At 37.1% G+C, this 20,492-nt stretch overlaps 1 protein-coding gene across 1 annotated transcript in view; it reads right to left on the bottom strand.

Moving 5' to 3' along the window:
* Window positions 1–1,038: 1,038 nt before the first annotated feature.
* rassf8b (Ras association domain family member 8b) overlaps window positions 1,039–20,492 on the bottom strand; it is a 234,288-nt gene continuing 214,834 nt past the window's right edge. Inside the window, exon 7 of the transcript XR_008804114.1 lies at window positions 1,039–1,050. The gene's annotated coding sequence lies outside the window, so the exon portion shown is untranslated. The remainder of the gene's footprint in view (window positions 1,051–20,492) is intronic.

Below are 20,492 nucleotides of genomic sequence, written 5' to 3'. Positions count from 1 at the left end.
ACAATTAAATATCCGATACAGATCAATTAAAATTACTAATATTGGCCGATATGGATCCCAATATATTGTGTTCTTACATCTCTATAAAGTATAATAAAACTAGTCCATTTTACATTATTGACTGCAAATATTGTCTTGATATATGGCTTGAGTGATATTAGGATGAGTAGATTGTGACAATTTTCTTTTTGATTAAACTATTTCTCATATTGCCCATTTATGTAAAGAGACAGTTGAGAGGGTGTTATTTTACAACTGGAAGGGCAAACCAGACACACATGACTCTTCACCTGACAGTCTGTCAGGCTCAACACCAGTGTTTGGAATAACGCCGTTTAAAAGAACGGCGTTAGGTAACGACGTTATTTTTTTCAGTAACGGGGTAATCTAACTAATTACTTTTCCCGCCGTTACAACGCCGTTAACGTTACTGGACGTTAAATGCGGTGCGTTACTATGCGTTGATTCATGGGCGTCAGTTTGGTTTGAAATGTGCTGGGGACAGAGACGCATTCGGAAGTGCACTTTCAGAAGTCCTGGGTACAACGACGCAATATACGTAAATATACGGTTAGTAAAACATATACTAATGTCATAGAACGGATACCTAATACAAATAAATAAAACATATCCAGTTAACTAGCAGAGGATTCATTTAGTTCGCTATTAAATAAGATATCTAGCGCTTAAATCTGTCTTTTTGAGATCCAGCTGAGCGCTCGTGCTGCTGCGATCATTGTCATGGATACAGTTGTACTCTTGTGGCTCGCGGCGCGCGCAGTCTTCACTCGGACGCATGCTTCAATCTATCGCCGTTGCGGAGACTATTCGTTCCGGTGAAATCACAAAATAAAATGCACACAAACGTGTCCCTGCTTGATCTAGATATATAGATACAGATATATCTAGGAGCTAAAGTTCAATCTTTAAAAGCACTCCATCTTGTTAAACATTTTTAATGAAGATAAAGAAATACAGCAGCCTATGTCTTCCAGACTATTTATGTCAGGTTGTTAGAGTTTGTTTGATTTATTTAATTTGCTACAGTTACTGCAAACACACTTTATATTATTTAACGGTTTACTTTTAAAGAAAATACTTGAAGTACAGAATGTCTACCAGACCAGTTGTCTGACATTGGGAGTTTGATTTATTTTATTAAGAATTTGTAGTTTAAAAGTTTACTTTTGTTGTGAACAAAACACTTGGAAGTACAGGTTGTTTACTTGACCAGTTGTCTCAGGTTGAGAGAGTTTGATTTAATTCGCTAGAGTTAAATGCACTTTATATGGTGTAACTGTTTACTTTTCTTACAAAGATAATACTTGAGGTGCAGGATAAACCTCTTGCTGTCTGTCGACGTGCAATAAATATCGAAAGTTACGTACAAACACCTGTCTGTTCTACTCATTTCAACTGACTTGTGAAAACTGCTCCAAAAAACAATCCAAATTCTTTGACGTATAGCAACTTTTTTTTAACAGTAACGCAAATAGTTACTTTCCCCGGTAACGAGTTACTTTTATTATAAAGTAATCCAGTTACTAACTCAGTTACTTTTTGGAACAAGTAGTGAGTAACTATAACTAATTACTTTTTTAAAGTAACGTTCCCAACACTGCTCAACATGCATGACCACCACACAAGTAGTGCAAGTACAAGCATCTTTCCTATGACGCCAGTAGTGAAGAGAGAGATAGAGAGTGTGTCAAGAATAAAACCTTGACAGCTTTGTGCTCTGCGTATGAGACGGACGGTTACAGTGACATTTACGGCAAGTAAAGACGATTTGCCCCTAAATCAGCCGTTACGGTTCTGTTGTGATCGTGCAGCCCTGACGCTTATTCCATTGTAGAGTAGGACGGTTACGGGTAGGAGTGAAAAACCCTGATTCCGTGTCTGTCGATGAGAGTAATGGATGCTCATCTGTGGCAGCACAGCTATGTGATTAATAACTATTGATGTGACGCCGCTAAATGTATCTAAAGACCCTGATGGGAATGGAATGATACTCAGAGTGACACCAAGATTACAATTCTAACTGACATCCTTTAAACAGAGGTGAATAAAAGTTTAAACAAGACTTTTTTTGAGAAACAGAGTTTAACGTCACTGTATGGCATTGAAGTTGAAAAATCGTTTTGTGTCTTTCGAAACGGTGTGTATTTGAATGTATTGCTTGTACTAAAGGTATTGCTATAATATTAGTGTCATCTGAGGATGGTAAAGTGCTTTAAATGGTACAATACATCAGTCTTGGTGTATTTTGCAAGTTTAAAATGTGCAAGTACAATTTTGGCAGGCACGATGGATCTGAATGTCAAGTCTAGAATGTCAGTGTCACTCCGGTCAGATAGTGCCATAAGGACACACAAATTTCCCTCCAGCTTGTCTTGCGCTGTATCCCATGGTGCAAAGTGCCCCCACAACTCATGAGTCACCTGTGACAGATGTAATTGTGGTTATGCACAAACAAACCAATCCTCAAGGCACAATCCCCCGTGACCAGGGATTCTGACTGCAACAGATGGGAAGATATCAAAACATGCAACCGTGTTTCTACATTCTAGACTTGCAATTATTCTCAAAGTTTAAAAAATCTCTCTACTTGAGACACTATAAACTTGAGATCTGTTTGCTGAGAAAATCCATTATTTAAAGATACTGTATTATTGTTCTTCTTCAGTGTCACGTGGTCCTTCAAAAATCATTTGAATATGCTGATTTGCTGCTCAAGATACATTTCTTCTTATTATTAATGTTGAAAACAGTTTATTAATATTTTTCTGGAAACCGTGATGCTGTTTTATCAGGATCAAAACATTTATTTGAAAAAATTATTTTGTAACATTATAAATGTCTATACTGTCACTTTTGATCAATTTAGCCCATCCTTGCTGAGTAAAAGTATTGCTTTCTTTAAAAAAGAAAAAAAAAAGAAAAAAAGAGCACTTGCTCTTAGGCAATAACGTGAGAATGCAACAAACTCAAAGGTAGAAAATGAAAAAAAATAAAGATGCATGAAAATTGACGGCCTGAGGTTCTGAAAAATGATGCACTGCTGTTGAGGAATGTAGATGTGATAACACCTCAGTTACCCTATCATGTTTCTGACGACCAGGTGTAACAAAAACAAACACTGTGGTTGGAAGAGTGGGAAGAGTGCTAATGACTCATGGCTTTGATGGGTAGCAGAGGTGGTATTCTTCACCAGCTTTCTGGGTATTTGTGTGCTTCTTCAGATAGGATAAGCCTACTGTTGTTAACAAGAGCAGCTACACCTTTGATGCAGGTAAAACGGATATCAGCGCAAAAAGATGACAAATACCATCTAATACTCTGCAGTTACTTGTACATGTCTTCTGAATAACATGCAAAAGTGCTATGTGCTCAATTTTAATGCATATACTCAATGAATTCAAGGCATACACTGAAAAACAACCCTACAGGGAATTCATATGACATGCATATGAGAGTCCAGATATCTATCATTCCAAAATTCACCAGTTGCACCACATTTGCGAGTTATATTTCAGGAAAGGTATCAACCCACAACCCAACCAGACACTAAACGTGCTGAAATAGAAGAGGAAATAGGTTAGTAGTTTTAAAGACATTTTAAAGATATTTTTTAATTTTATTAACTTGTTTACTAGATTGCGAAAATGCACGCTTAAAGGGATAGTTCACCCAAAAATGAAAATTAGCCCATGATTTACTCACCCTGAAGCCATCCCATGACATTCTTCTTTCAGACGAATACAATGGGAGTTATATTAAAAAAATGTCCTGGCTCTTCCAAGCTTTATAATGAGAGTGAATGGCTGTTTGACTTTGGAAGTACATTAAAGCGCATCTATTCATGATTAAAGTGCTCGACACAGATCTGCGGGGGTTAATAAAGGTCTTCTGAAGTGAAGCGATGTGTTCGTGTAGACGGCAGACGGCCGTACATATCGATTTGTAACGCCAAAAGAGTAACACTTGAACTTGATGCACAACGTAATGACGAATGCCCAGTCCTGTTTGTTTGAACCGCGAGAGGCGTCAATTGCCGTCATTACGTTGTGCGTCAAGTTCAAGTGGGTTGTATACTATAAAATAATTATATATGTCATATTTTATATATAATATAAATACACAATTAATTCTTTCAGTGAATTACGTGTCTGAGTTCAATTGCAATACATCGAAGGACTTATTCAAGTATATACTGTATGAATGCAAATTCCATGCACTTAATGTTCATAACTAAATGAAAAATCATCAACCAAGAGAGTATTAAGGTCTGAAATCAAACCGACCACCTCCTGAGCGCTCAACACCTGCATAATGTGATCTAATAAAGTGGCATATAGTGAGTCACAGTGTTCAGAGTTTAACTCATTGCACAGGTCACTGAACCTTGAATTTTCCCATTAGGTGGGAAAAGAAGTATGACAAGATTTGTTGAATTAGTGCCCGACTTATGATTACCCCTATACTGTCAGCTCTGATATCTGATAGAGCATCCTAAAACTAGATCTAGAGCCGTGTGCTTTCAGGCACTTTGATTACCGTGAGAGAGTGCGTGTCTGAACCCCCAAAATGATTACCATTTATATTGGATGCAACATTAGATACAAATTGTTCTTTTTTTTTTTATTCCTCTGCCCACAATGAAACTCACTTACACTTTCGCCTCACTAGTCAAGTAATGGTATTCTATTTCAACGACACATTTTGCCGACTTAGTTTGCGGTTTTCCTTTCTGACATGCCTATACTTCAGGAAATCAGCATGTTAGTGTCGATACAGCTGGAGAAAGGCTGCTATGAAAGTTTATGGTTGACATACAGACACAGTATACTTTCCATACAGCTTTGGCGATCCATTTGAATTCCCAATCCCGCTGTAAGCGCATATGCTTCCCTGTGATTTAAGACCGGCCTCTAACAGTCGCAGTGTTGCTGTATCTCAATATAGGCACAATCGATGAGGGATATTCAAACTGGAGGAGAAAGCAATCTCATCTCCTCACCACAGTGCAACCAATAACCAAAGAGAATGGCATCATGGGTAAAGCAGAAAGCCAAGGACAAGGATTCCTGGAGCTTTAGGAAAGCTATTTGAATTATTTGGTTAGATAGGGCAGCGGGGGATGTATTTCATAAGATAAAGCTCCCTGGGAGGAAAAACCAGTGACATATGAAACTCAATTAGCCATTCAGGCAGAATTTCAATCTAGAACTGATCTATGTGTGACAATATGGTGTTATAATGTGTTTGTGTCAAAGAAAATAAGACTAGGTTCATGTCAGGACATTTCTTGGGTCTGGATTAATGCTTAGGAAATAAATAAATAAACAAAGAAGAGAACTAAACTTTTACATTTTATGATGAAAATGCTAGAATGCTAGGGTGTTGTGGGACGATGCTAAGTGGGACCCAAGTCAAAAGAGCCCACCCCAAAGTCTTTATGATATTCTAGTGTCTAGAAAATCACAAATCTGATTTCTTGGTAACAGCTACTTCTGATTAGTGATGCACAATACTTTGACTCACATCAGTATAGCGATAAATGTTATCCTATTGGTACAAAGAATAAAACAGGCCAATAGCCAAATGATCATGGGACCCCACATTATTTCTAGTCTATTATGTCTGGTCTACTTATTGTTAAACACAAATAAAATAATTTAAAATAAAATAATATAATATAATATAATATAATATAATATAATATAATATAATATAATATAATATAGAGTCTGAGAAAAATCACCATATTGTTGCATCCCTATACCTCTATAAATTAAATAAATTTAAACTGATAAAGTAGAGCCAAATGATCAAGGGACCCCACATTATTTCTAGGAGGTCTAACTATTGTTAAACACGAACAAAATAATTAAAAATATAATATATAGCTATAAATTGTCATACACCTTAAAACTGTAAAATAATAACTTAAGACAAACATCAAATGTGCCAACGGATGTCCTATAAAGAAACTGACACCTTATTTCTTTTCAACACTCAAACAACTGCCAAGGTTAAGAAATGTGAAGGAGAGAGAGACAGACAGAGAGTGAGACAGAGTGACAAATGTTGACAACAGCAAACTGATGTGTGTGTGCAACAGTGATGTTTCTTTTGAAAGTCAACACTGAGTGACAGATTCTTTCTTGTTGGAAAATGGCCAATGTTTTCTTTCTCCTCTCACATTTGCACAGTTTCCTGTAAGCTGCGGGTTACATTTTTATGGTGATTCAGTCATATTGTGACACCCAGACAGTCTGACTCTTCGGCATGGTGCCAATGGCACTTGTGTGACCAGCTAATCCCCAGCGGCTCAGACCCAGACCAGCAACAGACTTGCATCACAGGGGGGAATGTGGCAAAGGGGGCTTCTTTTGAATTAGCATGCTAGCGCCACGACATAGGGGAGTGTTGCTCTTGCCAGCAGCAGTTGCCCGAGGTCAAGTGGGTTCATTGCTTCAACGCCGCCCTTTAGACCGTGTGCCAGCTCACGATAAGAAGATTAAACACCCAAAACCCATCACACACCTGCCTCTGACTGCTGGTCCTTCACGTAACACAGCACAAAATCACTATTTAACCCAAGATAAAACACGTTTGTCATGCAGTGAAGCAGGAAACGGGTTTATAGCTGAATAAAATTGAATGAAAAGGAAAGATTCAGAGTTACATGCTAACCTTTAAAGAAAAAGCAGGCTTGTTAAAAAGACTAGAAGCAAATGAAAAGCGACAAGCTGTGTAATAGGGCTGGTGAAATAGTTTTTAGAGTTGTTACAAAGGAAAACAATATCCTGTTCCAAGAGTGGTTACAGCAATGTTACGAGAAGCACTGTATTTTTATGACTGTGAAACACTAAAACTAGACTCTTCAATTATTCATTCGACATCTACTAAAGACCCAGTTTATTAATGCTAAGAGCATACATTTGCCAACGACGCGGGTACAGCAGCATCACAGCAATGGTCTCATAGACACTGATTATACTTACGTCCTGTGACAAGACCTCTGCAGTGATTGGATGCCAGTCAGTGGTCATCTGAAATGGAATGCTAGCATACTGCTTACTGCAGTGCACAATACATGGTATACTGCCCACAAATTTTACATAAGTATAATTTGAAAAAATATCAGGCATTGGTTCTTAAACAGGTGTACTAGACAGACTAGGGGGTCACAGGATGATTTAAAATCATTATGCTCTTATGCTCATCAATCCTGCATTTATTTGATGCTTGTTTCCCCAAGATCTCATTCTCCATATATCAATATTCAAATGGAGATCTAGGGGAAACTAGCATGAACAATTAAATACCAAATATTGTCTGAAACCAATAAGGCACTAATATATCATGAATCCTTAGTAGACTTTTAGTAGACTTTTTTAAGAGCCAGTGGTATACAGTTATCATCAATATTTCACATTTTGAATCCAATTTTGAGTTTTTAAAAAAAAGTGTGGTTGGTAGTATGATAAATAACGAGACAAGAAAAAGGTATTGCAGTCGATGTTGCTTTGACTTCATATATTGTACTGAAAAAAGAAGATCATGTCAAGCACATTGCATCATCGGAAACTGTATTCCTCGCTGTCTGCTCTGGTGAATCATGCACATTTTGGCAAATATACCAGGCATAGAGAAAATCCGCATAACATGCAATATACATACTGCATATTACAAAAACTTTATGAGCAGTATGGTGACATCCTCTTCTGAACACAGCCAATGACAGTGCTAGGTAATGGTGGCGCACAGCAGGCATTTGTCAGACAAGTGTCAGCAAATCCACAGCTCCTTCTTATTGGCCGCAGAGCTCAGGGAGGCCTTGATAATTGCGTGCAACTCCCTGCCAAGTTGAACTAATGGGCAGCAGGTGTGAGTGGAGACAGAATGTGGACCACTGTCTCTAAGCTCCAATATGCAGAAATATCCACCTATCAGATCTTCCCAGCATGCACAGGAACGGGCAGCTGGAAGGTGGGCTATGCTAGAGAATCTACCTTTCTCCAGACAAGATAAATGGGAGCAATTAACCATATCATATACTCACACTCCCTTCAGACTCTGTACATAATGTAATATAAATCTCTCATTGTACGGCGCGTCCCAAAAGGGGCCACAAGAATTAGTGCTCCGAAAGGGCTGATAAGAGTAAAGTAGGCGGAAGGACCGCATGCGGTTTTAATAATCGGAGCAGGAGACACAATAACCCCTATAAGAGCCACGATGCTGTGTTTAAGTGATTGTGCATTTATCCAGCCGTTTATTATAAAGCTCGCTGCATTCTGTACAGTTGGGCACTCTGCTGGGAACACAGCCCTGCAGAGCTGCCAAACGCAGCAGTTTCCTCCATTCAGCCCGGCTGTATTGCTGGAGGCAGAAGGAAAATGAGAAACTTGGTTTCCCTTCGGTCCAATTTAAAAGGGGAATATGCATCTGGTCAAATGTGGTTAGTGTTCTGCACATGAGCAGATTGTGCAGATATGCAAAGCATTGGGGTGTTTTGGTTAATTAATGCATGGGCGAATTCAGAATCAGTCATGACATTGTATTGTTCAAAATGGTGCAAGCCCTCAAACTAAAGCAGATAAAACTGAGTAATATAACTTAAAACTTCTTTATATTAATTACTTAAATCATTGTTTAGTTTTAAATCTCCAGAACTATTTCATATATCGCCCAGATGTAACTGATATCACACAGTCTAGAGTACATAACTCATGCACAATGACAAGATGGAGCATCATGAAAAACCAGTAATGATGACACAGTCAGAAGCCGTTATCTCAGCTCACTGGAGATGGTTTCTCATGTGAAGATGTAAGGAAAGCCAGTTAGAAGGATCTCTTTGATGCTGACATTAGCGTTAAAATTTGCCGCATAAATTATTCATGAGACACATGTCATGCGTTACTATAGCTGCACATGCTTTCCCCACTGATACTATAGATAACTGACTGGGTCAATTCACTTGTGCGTTTATAGTGAAAATATTGTGCACTTGCGGAGCAAATGAGAAACCTGCAAGTCTTGTACTTCCCACACATGCAAGTTCTATGATGTTTTAATTAATCTTTTTTTCACCGTACATAAAAGTAGATGTTCTCTACCAATGTTCACATTCATTGTATGGAAAAAGAGCAGCATCAACATTCTTCAAAATGTGTCCTCTTGTATCCAATGAAAGAAAAAGAAAGTCACATGGGTTTGGAACAACATGAGAATAAATTATAACAGTACTTTCATTTTTGGGAGAAATATACATGTTGCCACTAAACAACAGCACAGATTTTGTAACTGAAGTAACTAAAATCGAAGCATTTGACCAGATAATCTGTTTCAACTGATAATAACTGTGTGTAGCCCAAAGTACTCACAAATCCTTCAATCAATCCAATGCTAAAACCATATTCCCAAGTACTTCTGAAATACATAAGTACTGTCGGCTGACAACAATCATGTCTGTATGAGAAACCACCTAAATCAGAGCCGTCCATCTCAATACTGCTTCAAGAACTCAAGCTTCTGTTGCCAAACATCTCTGGTATGACCACGTAAGTCTTTCAAAAACGAAATGCCTGTATACTCTTATTTTCTCCTCATGGACATCTCTTGAAACTGTCGCTAAACCTCTAGCACCACACTTGATGGTCAGTCTCTCTCATGAATATTCAACAGCACTTCCTGTCCATTAGCACGCAGTGTTTCCCTGTTTCGAGAGCAAACACCTCTGGCCATCTTAATCTCGAATTCAAATGAACAGTCGAAAGCTGTAGAGGACACTTCTTCATCAATACTCCAACCGTCTAATTCAAGCAAGCTCTCAATATTTACATTGATTTTTTTTACCTGCTTCTCTCCATTAGCGTAAGAATGTATGATTATGATGAATGAGGAGGACACTGGGTACTCCGCAACTGATGATCAAAGCCGTCTGTCCGCACAAAGCTTTTATTCACTTCAATGAGAAAATGGAAGGAAAAAGCAACTTCTTCAGTATCTTCTGTTCTTCCACTTACGTCAGTGTTTTGTGAGAGCCAGAAGGTCTTTGGGTCTAAATCACAACTAAAACAAACGAAGGAGGAACGGTCACTATATCAGCATATTGTTATGTGAGATATATATATGCAGTTGAGATTTCTTTGATCAGTATTAACATTAAATTTGTTTTTCATTTGTATATAAAGTTGTATATTTATGCTCATTTCGTTTTGACACTTTTGTTGTATACTGATGCTTTTTTAGAATGTCTATTGAGACCGGTTGTGACCAGGTAAATATTGTAAAGGGCTTGATAATAATGACTGCCCGATGGCTCGGGGCCAGCGTGAAGGACGCTCGGGACCGTTGTGAAACTGTCACTTGCCCAATCGGGCCAGCAACGTCAGCAGTACGAGGGGGCCTGGCCAACTCGGTCACTGTCCCGTCTCATTTACCTCTGCTCCATTAGCAGAGGTAAGTTATTCTAGTTACAGTACAAGCAATTTGTCTGAATGTGAAACTGTAACTGGTTAGATTTACACAAAACAACACACAAATGTATGTAATCTGTACAGTAAATCTCAACGTCAAATCTAAGTGATGTTTTCTTAACGAGAATGGGCTGTCCAATTTCATAATCTGCCACAATAAACAATTCCAAGAACTTCCACAGTAAAGTCTTTGAAACTGCATTTGAAATAAGTTGAATAAAACTGACTGTAATTGTGATATAAATAAACAGTTTTCCAAAAGGTAAGCAGAAGCTTGCACCTGCAACACACATATGCATCCATCTTTCTTTGCCCCTGCTCTGCCGCTTGTATCATTAAAGAGCTAATATGGGACCTCCCAGTAGATGTTGGGTCTAACACAGAAACAAAACCCCAATAAAGTCTGGTTCCTAACTTCATCAGCTCCTAATGAAGCTGCAGGTGTCAGGCCTGATAGATTACTGGGTGTCTTCTGCAGGTTAGTGACTCTCAGGCAGAAGATGGCTTATCATAGGTACCTCATTAGCCAGAATCAGGTCAGCGGGACTCCATCCAGTTCAAACAGCGCACACACTTCTCTCATGTCCAAAGGCGAAGTGTTAAAAACTAATCACACTTTAGAGCAGGAGCTCCACTCTCACCTGCAGTGTGAGCGACAGAAGGACAGTGTCCTATATGTAGAATGTAGAGCAGACCTGAGGCACTAAACAACTTCCCAGTGCTTCTCCAAATCTCAATGAAGTGTTTCAGTTCTGCTAACCAGTGCAAACACCAGTAAATTCTATATCAAATTCTTATAGTACTTTCCACCAAACATTTATCCCCTTTCCAATGCTTAAGTTGATTGTCAACTTTTTTCTAAATAAAAAATGCCAAAGTCCCACAGAAATTAACTAATAAAAGAAGAAAAATAATACATGATCAAAGAAATAATAATAATTATAATAATTGAATAATGTATTAATATTTGATCAATACATTATTAATAATATTACATAAAATCTCTCCATCATGCTTATGTTAATTGTTTTTCTAAATAAAAAGCCATATGTGTGTGTGTGTGTGTGTGTGTGTGTGTAATTACAATATAATAATAAAAATAATAATACGGTAAGACAAAATATGTAATTAATTATTCATATTTAATATAATTAATACTTAATAATATTATGAAATTCCCCTAACAACCTTTTTTCTAAATAAAAAATGACAAATTATGCATATATAATACAATAGTAGTAGTAGTAGTAGTATATAAAATAAACATAATATTAATATATTATGTTATATAATAAAACTAGTTATTATATATCCATTTTTATACACTGTTCCTTGTCTGGTAAATAATACTTTTACTTTAAACCAACTTTTTTTAAGGTACATAAATCTGCAATTTTAGTCAAATTAGGTAGGACTTCTTGGCCCACAGAACATAATTAATATTCATGAGCAAAGCTGATCACAATTGTGTTATAATTGTGTTCCTTCCTGTTTTCAGGTCATCCTACACCCCCGTAGAACTACCTGAAAATCTGCTTCTAAATAAACAACAGGATATACAAAAACCACCAACAGCCGCTTTGAGCACAGCAAGAAAACTGGCGTGGAGAATCTCATCCATTCTGCACTGCTGATGGTCTTGAACTTTCAGCCATGCGGAAGTGGTAGGAATGAACCACGCGTCTTACCTTTTTCTGATCCTCCAGCTTTTGACTTGTGGACTTCTTTACATGCTTGCTAGTTTCAGGCGGTACATCCATCCCCGGTGAGAGCGGTAATATCTCCAAGAGAGACCGAGCGAGAGAGAGAAAGACAGAGAGAAAAGAGCTACGAGCCAAACGTGTGGAAGAAAGGGAGGGGGCTACAGGCAGCCAGATTATTCCTTTGCCTGGGTCACATCTTCTCTCAGGCTGAGGTGGGCCTTTCTGGAAGAACTGGAGATGGAAAATGAAGAGGAACGGAGATACACCCCAATTCACAGAGACCACGTCAGCAGGATGAAAAGACCAGCATCCTCTCCGCACGTGAAAACATCCATTCAGAAGTTTGTAATTTCCAGCCAGTAGATCCCAGTGTGTGTGCTCTGGTAGTCCACCTCAGGGCTGCATCCTTGGTCCTCAAATCTGTAAAACAAACACATCTTATCAGACTCCAGATATCCAGAAGGCATAATATAAAACAAAGTAATCAATTGACATAAGCAATATGAATTCATTTTATCAATCTGTACATTTTGCAAAAAGCTGAAATCCCATGCAAGCCGATTTACCTCTTGCAATAATCCTTTCTCAGCATGTTTTAGTTAGTTATGAGCTGAATGCGAGGCCAAACACTAGTCAACACAAATAACCCGACAAAGCATTCATGTGACCCACTACCAGCACTAAGTGCATCACGACCTGCTGATGCGTGGTGTAGATCAATTTTCAGTGGGTCACACATAGCCTACGGTTTGTTCTGTTGGTAGTTTTCAATACTTGATATATATAAGTCACCATTATCATTATTTAATGTTTTCAACCCAGCAGTTCTACACACATACCATAATGATAGTGACTCCCAAAAATACAAAATACATACAACTAAGGGAAAAGATGCACTCAGGTGATCGATACAAAACAAATACATGACAATACAATAAAATAAACAGTTCAAGTAATATAGTAAACAGTAAAAAAAAAAGAAGAGTAAACCAGTACAGACAGATTTGCCACATTGTTTCATACCATTAGAAATGGCACAGTGATGAACGGGTCAGTGACACATGTGAGTGTCAAAGATAAAGAATGAATCTTTTAAAAATCTATTTTAAAACCACATTTGCATTTTATTATTAGTATCATGATTCATACCATTTTTCAACAAATGTTCAAATGTTTAAAAATACCATGTGATGTAATCACCAAGCAAAAAGTAATAATAATTTCCTTCCAACTTGAATACACAAACATTACTTGAATCATTATTATTTTTTTTTTTTAAGGCAAATAGTATTTTTACAAATACTATGAATGAAAAATTCATAAACGTTTTTTGGGAGTTGCTTTTTGTTTTGAATTTTGTTTTGCTTTTTGTTTTGCTTTTATGTTTTGTGTTTTGCTTTTTTGTTTTACATTTTATTTTGTTTTGTTTGACTTTTTTTGTTTTTGATTTGTTTTACTTTTTAAAGTTTTGTTTAGGTTTGTTTTGTTTTATTTTGCTGCATTTCCATGTGTTGGTTGCTGGGTTTGTATTTAAAAACATGTATCATAAAAGAGATTTATTCAAGTCATTGTGTGCAAGAACTGAAAATGGGTCATGTCATTGACCTTAATAAGAAAATGAGTAGCACTTAAATGTCAAAAAGGATGATGATAATGTCACCCTCTTCTATAGAGCATCTTTTGCAATCCCAGCATTCCAAATGTGAAGTCTCTTCACCGAAATAGCTAACACTCACTAGAAAGTCAATATCCCTTGAGCTGTTTCATGCAACGAGTGTAGGGAGGCAGTGTATCTGCATATCAAAGCGAGTTTTGCTACTAGTGTTCTTCTCCATATATGAATAAACACACGTTTGTTCTTTGGCACATGATTGTTTTCACCCTTCTTCTCCAGAAAACAGCTTAAGAAAGGAAGGATTGAGTCATGCTGAGGTTGTAAGAAGCATTCTGGGAAGAGACCAAGCTCTGAGCAATTACCACAGGATCGATGGCTGGCCTTGTCTGCCCTTTTGGCACACTTCAAAACATTGGCCTGTCAAAGGGTGTTTGACTTGCAAGATGTTAGAAGTTCATGGAAACCACTATAAAGTAAAATGACACGGATAGACACTTTGGCCCGTGATTCCCAATTTTCATCTTTAGGATTGAGATATACTAGGTTTTGGGTTTCATTAATAATAATTCTTTAACCTCAGAATGCATTCACTTTGCTATTTGTGTAAAACCAACCTCCCTAGGCCAAAAGTGTTTTTTTTTTTTTTTGTCTAGACAATTTTTGCATCTGATTCTTGCCAAGTTGTGTGTTTGTGTTTGTGTGTGCGTGTGTGTGTGTTCAAATTTTGTAACTAGTTCATCAGAATTGAACTGATTTACTTCCCCAATGCTTTTCAGTTGTTGTCGACTTGTTTTCCTTTCTTCAAAAGCGTAACATGCAGCAGTCGTTTTTGTCAAAATTTGAATACAAAAAGGTAATTAAGAAGTCATTTTTGTCAGCTCTGACTGCCCTGAACACAGATGGAAAGAACAATCATGAGGAATCTATAGTGGGATAGTATTATTTTGCTATTGTTATTTGTCAGAGAACAATTATTTGGAAAAAAAAATAGGCCCAGGGTCTCTCAGGATTTTCAAAACAATAGCTTGATTGAATCAACAAATGCACATAAATCTACATGGTGCATCTGCTTTGACACTAAACACACAGCATCATTCGAAGGCTCAACTGAGTGCTACCATCTCCTGCATTATTCATTACTCTTAATTTCCCTTATGTTCCACTGAATAACACAAAAAGAAACATTCCTGCAAAGGACTGACACACTTTACTCTGCATATGTCCATGGTTTCTGACAATTACACTTGATTTGGCTGTGGATTTTACAGCATTTACTTGAATACCTCTGTCAGTAAGGGCAGTAAGTCATTTTTCAAATACATATTTGATATCAGAGATAAAAACCCACAACCAAGCTGTCAAAATGAATAGATCAAAGCACTCATGATAATGGAAATACTCCACTCTGCTTGGCAGGTAAATTGTTGTTGTTTTGAGGTGAAGAACAATTGCAATTATTACGAGAGCAAAACATATTATATGCGCATTTCACCGCTGACTGTCAAATTCAGAAAAAGCATTTCCATGTTGGGTACATACATCTAAAATATAATATGTGCCCTTGTAATGGATAAATTGGCTTCCTATCTGTTGCTGGAAGCATTAAATGAGAAGCCAAGCACAATAATTACAGAATTTAGACCATAAGATTTTGTGTTCCAATGATTAGAAAAAGCGGCGAAAATATAAAGCAAATGAAGCAGGAATATGTCTACTAGGCCTATCTCCCTGTCTCTAATATACATCCGCTACACTTGAGAACGGAAGCCTGTTATTAGACCAAGAGGGTGGAAAGAAATCACATTTGCTATCTGAATAACAATGTGCTAATTTAAATAGGTCAGGCAGGTGCAGGTTTGATTCAATACCATTATTCATCCTTAAAATGGATGGATGGATGGATGGACAGACGTACGGACCTGTGGAAAAAAAATACTAAAAAGTCTTCATGAAACAAAAACAGTATGAATTTCTGTGTAAATCATTCCTAAATTTGTTCTGTTTGAGTTTCATGAATGGGGTGCAATGAGCACAGGATATTAGTAGCACTTCTATTTTTATTGTGAAGTCAGTGTGATATCTAGACTAACTGATTATTGAAGAGCTGAACTCTTTTCCTCTGCTCTTTTCCTGACATTTGTTATTGACTGAGCATTCATTGACAGTCAGTGAGCTAGAGTATATTCAATACAATATGATTAATTGCCTTTGCCTCTGTGTCGCCACTTTAATTTGTCTATGTATAAAAATGTATAAAAATGTCTATGGTGGACTTCCACTGATTTCCTTTGGGATATATGATCACGGCACAGAAATGCCCCTGTAGTGTCTCATAACAGATCAGAGGTCAGTGGTAGTAAAAACAGCCATCTGAGGGCATCCTATAATACATCAGGCATCTCATATTAAAAAAGCTTTGTATTGTATCCTTATTCAGTACTTCTTTTAAGTGGTTAATCAAAAATAATAACAACAATAATGAAAATCAAGTATTATACAAATGCTTATTTCTCTTGAATTAGTTTCAAAATTGACTAGCAATTAAACGCTTGGCCACAGCATGCACTGCAGATGTGCTGGAGTGGTAAAGACCGTGATAAGACTGCACTCTAGCTTTACAAACACAATCACATATACACACACATAATCCGCCCAACCTGGCATGTGTCCATCAGGGATCAACCGACAGCAATGAAACCCCAGACAGACGCATGATTAAAACATAATAAACGTGTAATTACTAGTCGAGCTTTCGTACCCGTCCTCCCTGCACTCGCAAAAAAACAAAAGATGAGCCTTATTCCGCAAGCAATAAATTGATTTCACTGCTTTCCCGAGAGTGATTTATTCCCCGTTCCCGGTTTATAGAGGGAAATCTGCAGAGAGAGCGACCGTGAACGAGGCACATTTCAGAGATAAACGGGAGGAGCTGTAACATCACTCTAAATACATGCCAAGCAACATGCTTTAAATAAAACTGGACGGGCTATTGAAACCCCCATACGACATAAACGTGTCAGACTGGCCAACTGCTTGCCTCAGCATTACTGAGAACAAACGCAGCATGCTCAGATAGATTCATTCATTTGTTTAGTCCTTTCACATGACTTGAGTATTGATTGAAAGTGCTCTGGCTGATGCTTTCACAAAATTAATATTATAAAAATATTGATGTGGCATGAACTCGTCTCACAGCTCTCTGCCTGTTTGTTAAACCTATCGTATGACTTCAGAACTTTTCGTAAGACTTTGTATGATTTCAAGTTGTATGGACCACTTTCAAAGTACATTAGTGCTTTTTGTCCGTTTTTTTTTTTACTTCACAGCCCAGGTCCCATCAAGTTTATTATTATTAACTAAAACTAAAACATTTTATTTAATTGAAATAAAGCTGAAATAAAATAAAATAAAATACAATAACATGATATTTGTTAGCATTGGTGAACTACATTAGTTAACATGACCTAACAATGAAAAATACTTATTAGCACTTATTCGTTAATGTTCATTTCAGCATTTACGCTATTAAAATTAACCTTATTACACCCTGAACTTAAAAGTAAGGGCTTATAACTTACCATAAGGTGGCATTAAGTTCATGGTCTCATTTAATTGAAAATTTGAAGAAAATAGATTAGCTTTAGCTAATAGCTTTGGCCAAGCAGCATATAATGTTTTCACGTGGGGATTTTCTCACAATCTACGTATCGTGTTATGTCGTGTATGGACTCATTTGGATCAAGACCACCTGATCTAAATAAAGATATGCGATCCACTATGGTTAAGTAATTTTTCACAAAGTTATAAACCAAAATGCGGCGCCAAACCTTTAAGTGTGTATACTGTTTACATGTGCGCTGGCGACAATTTTTCATACAAAAACTTGGTATATTGTGGTCTCTAACTAAAACAAAATGCTTTTAGTTGAGACCTTTTTTTAACAATATATGAAGAAAGACTATCTGTTATGTATGATGCTTTTACAGATTACATTTTCAAGTAGAGTCATTGTTTCACGTTACGAAAATGGAGCACCTCCAATATTTCAGTTGTACATTTCCAATATTTCAAAGTTAGTAATTTTCCTTATATTCCCTATAAAGCCAATCTTCTAAGCTTTAAAATGACAAGCAAGTGTATATGAAGTAATACAAGTAATACCCCCCCCCCCCCCCCCCCCCCCCCCCCCGAAGGTTTAAGTAGTTAAAAGCTGTTTGTTGTTGTAGATATTATTTTTACCATGGTCTGTCTGAATACTGGAAGGTGTGCAATAAAACCATTTAATATACAGGTAGTTCCAAGTCAGTTTAATCACTGTTCTATATTAATGCGCTGTTCATTGAAGCACACACACACATACATCCATCACTCTGAGATCGCGCTACTTACACAGAAACATTCAGGAGCACAGAAACATATATGTTGCCCCACGACTTTTATTAATAAAATAGCTTCGCAACTAAATCGAAACTGGAGGCCAGGCAACAGACAAGTTACAAATCCTGAGTGGGGACGTCACCTCACGCATCCACGGTTAGCCAACCGCACTGAGAATTGTAGGCCGAAAATGGTTTGTAATCGTGCCGTACCAAGCTCCAAATATAACTGGAACTATTCCTTACCATTCATAGAACTGTTTGGCCCAACAGTGGAAAAGCAGCTAAAAAGATGAATAAATTATGTCACAAATGTATTGCTAATTGTTAGTTAATGTCAGATAATGCATTAACTAGCGTTAACTAATGAGAGCTTATTGTAAAGTGTTACAGTATTATTTTACTTAAACTAAATACAAATTAGAAATGTTGCTTTGGCATATAACTGAAATAAGTTTAAATTGAAGCACTAAAATTATTAACTGGAAGTAAATAAAAATAAATAAAATGGAACTAAAATTAAAAATACAAATAAATTCAACCTAAATAGTAATATTTAAAACAAAAACTAATAAAAATGACAAATGCACATAACAACGTTGCTTAAACTAAAATAAAAACTGAAAAAATAAATAAACGATACTTCAAAATATTAATAAAAGCTATAATAGCATATAGATAATACTAAAACATCACTGTGTCCCATTAATCTCCTCAAACATCTCCTTTAGAAAGTCAGTCATACGGGTTTGGAACAACATAACGTTTAAGAGAAACCATAACAAAATTTCAGGTAAAAGAATAATTGTCAGGTAAATTATTGCTTTAAATTGCACAAAATATGTCGGCCCCGAGGCTATATGACCGATTTATATGCGCATGTATACAACATTATAGTGCCTACACAGGTAAAAGCTAAATTTAGATGTCTGTACCACTGAATATATTTTGTGGGGCAGTTTAATTGGACAACACTGTCATAACAGTCTCAATTTGAGTCCCAACTGTGCCCATTTACTACAAAAGTTTCCAAGCAGGCTCAAGCCTCAGCTGAATTTACAATTCTGTTTACCGAGCCCTGAGCCCTCAGGCAAACAGTGGAGTGTCTTCAAACTTTAGCCCATATACCTGCATGACCATCCTACTCCATGCTCAAAAGAATACAAGAACAAACAGAAATAGACAATTTGAGAGAGATGGAACATGCAGGGTCAATACAAAAGGGATTATAGAACAAACAGTCGTCCATTCATCACTATGCGGCCACTACGGGAAACAAACTGGTCAGTGCCAGCTTACGCAGTTACATAGTAACAGTTCTGTTCATATCATTCATAGTGTGAAAACACCCCTCCCTTGATACAGTTCATTGGAGTCCTGAACGCAGTCTACACATTTTGTCATTCCCTGACAGGGTTGATTGGTGTGGTGCCGTCGGAATGACCCTGGTTTTCCTGTTGTCACGGTAACAGAGGTTGAGGCAGGTAGGTGGAAGCGATGCAGGTACCCAAGCATCCCTCTCAGTCTTATGTACTGCTCTTATTATATCTGAATATCTCTACCTTTTCTAAATGGTATCGGAAGGTAATACCATGGTATTGTACCATTACCATATTTATACATCATGGAATTTTGGGATTGAATGTAATACTTAATTACAGTTGGTCCAGTATATCATGGTATTACCATCATGGTAGTGCCAAAAAACATGGAATTATTGCCTTTTTAAGAGTTGAAGAGGAAATTCTTATGTTTAAATGTATTATTTTATCATCATATTGATGAAAGGGTGCACGTTTTATAAAGTTGTATAAATTGGCCACAAAAAGGTTTGTAAAACTTGCTTACAAGGTTTGGTTACAAACCTTGTTGAACACTTTTGTTACAATCATTGTACATTCAAGTTGCTTTGGATCTATATGTGTTGTGGAAAGCCCTACTGTATATTGTGCTTGTTAAAAACAAAAAAGGCTAACATGTCATTTATGAAGGTTGCCCATACTATATCACATTTTAGAAATACTATGAGCACTGTTCTACCTTCTTTTTCGGCATTTTCTTGTGTGAAAACATGAAGCCAGCACTCGTTTCTTTGTTCTCTTCACCATTCTGGCACTCCCTTTCTCATTCAGAGAACAGAAGCAAGAAATATTCTGAGCAACAGTCCCCGCCTCATTATTCAAGGCAGAGCAATCTCAGCTAGACATAAAACACCTTTATTCACTCATTCGTTTCAATGGATTTCGAATTAGAAGCCAATTATACTAAGATTACACTAATACCAAACCACAGAACTGCCTTTCCC

Source organism: Rhinichthys klamathensis, unplaced genomic scaffold, assembly GCF_029890125.1.
Source record: "Rhinichthys klamathensis goyatoka isolate OS25496 unplaced genomic scaffold, OSU_Roscu_1.1 h1tg000485l_1, whole genome shotgun sequence".
NCBI classification, from domain to species: domain Eukaryota; kingdom Metazoa; phylum Chordata; class Actinopteri; order Cypriniformes; family Leuciscidae; genus Rhinichthys; species Rhinichthys klamathensis.
The sequence above is the reverse complement of the archived record's forward strand: the minus strand, read 5'-3'. Positions and strand labels throughout refer to the sequence as shown.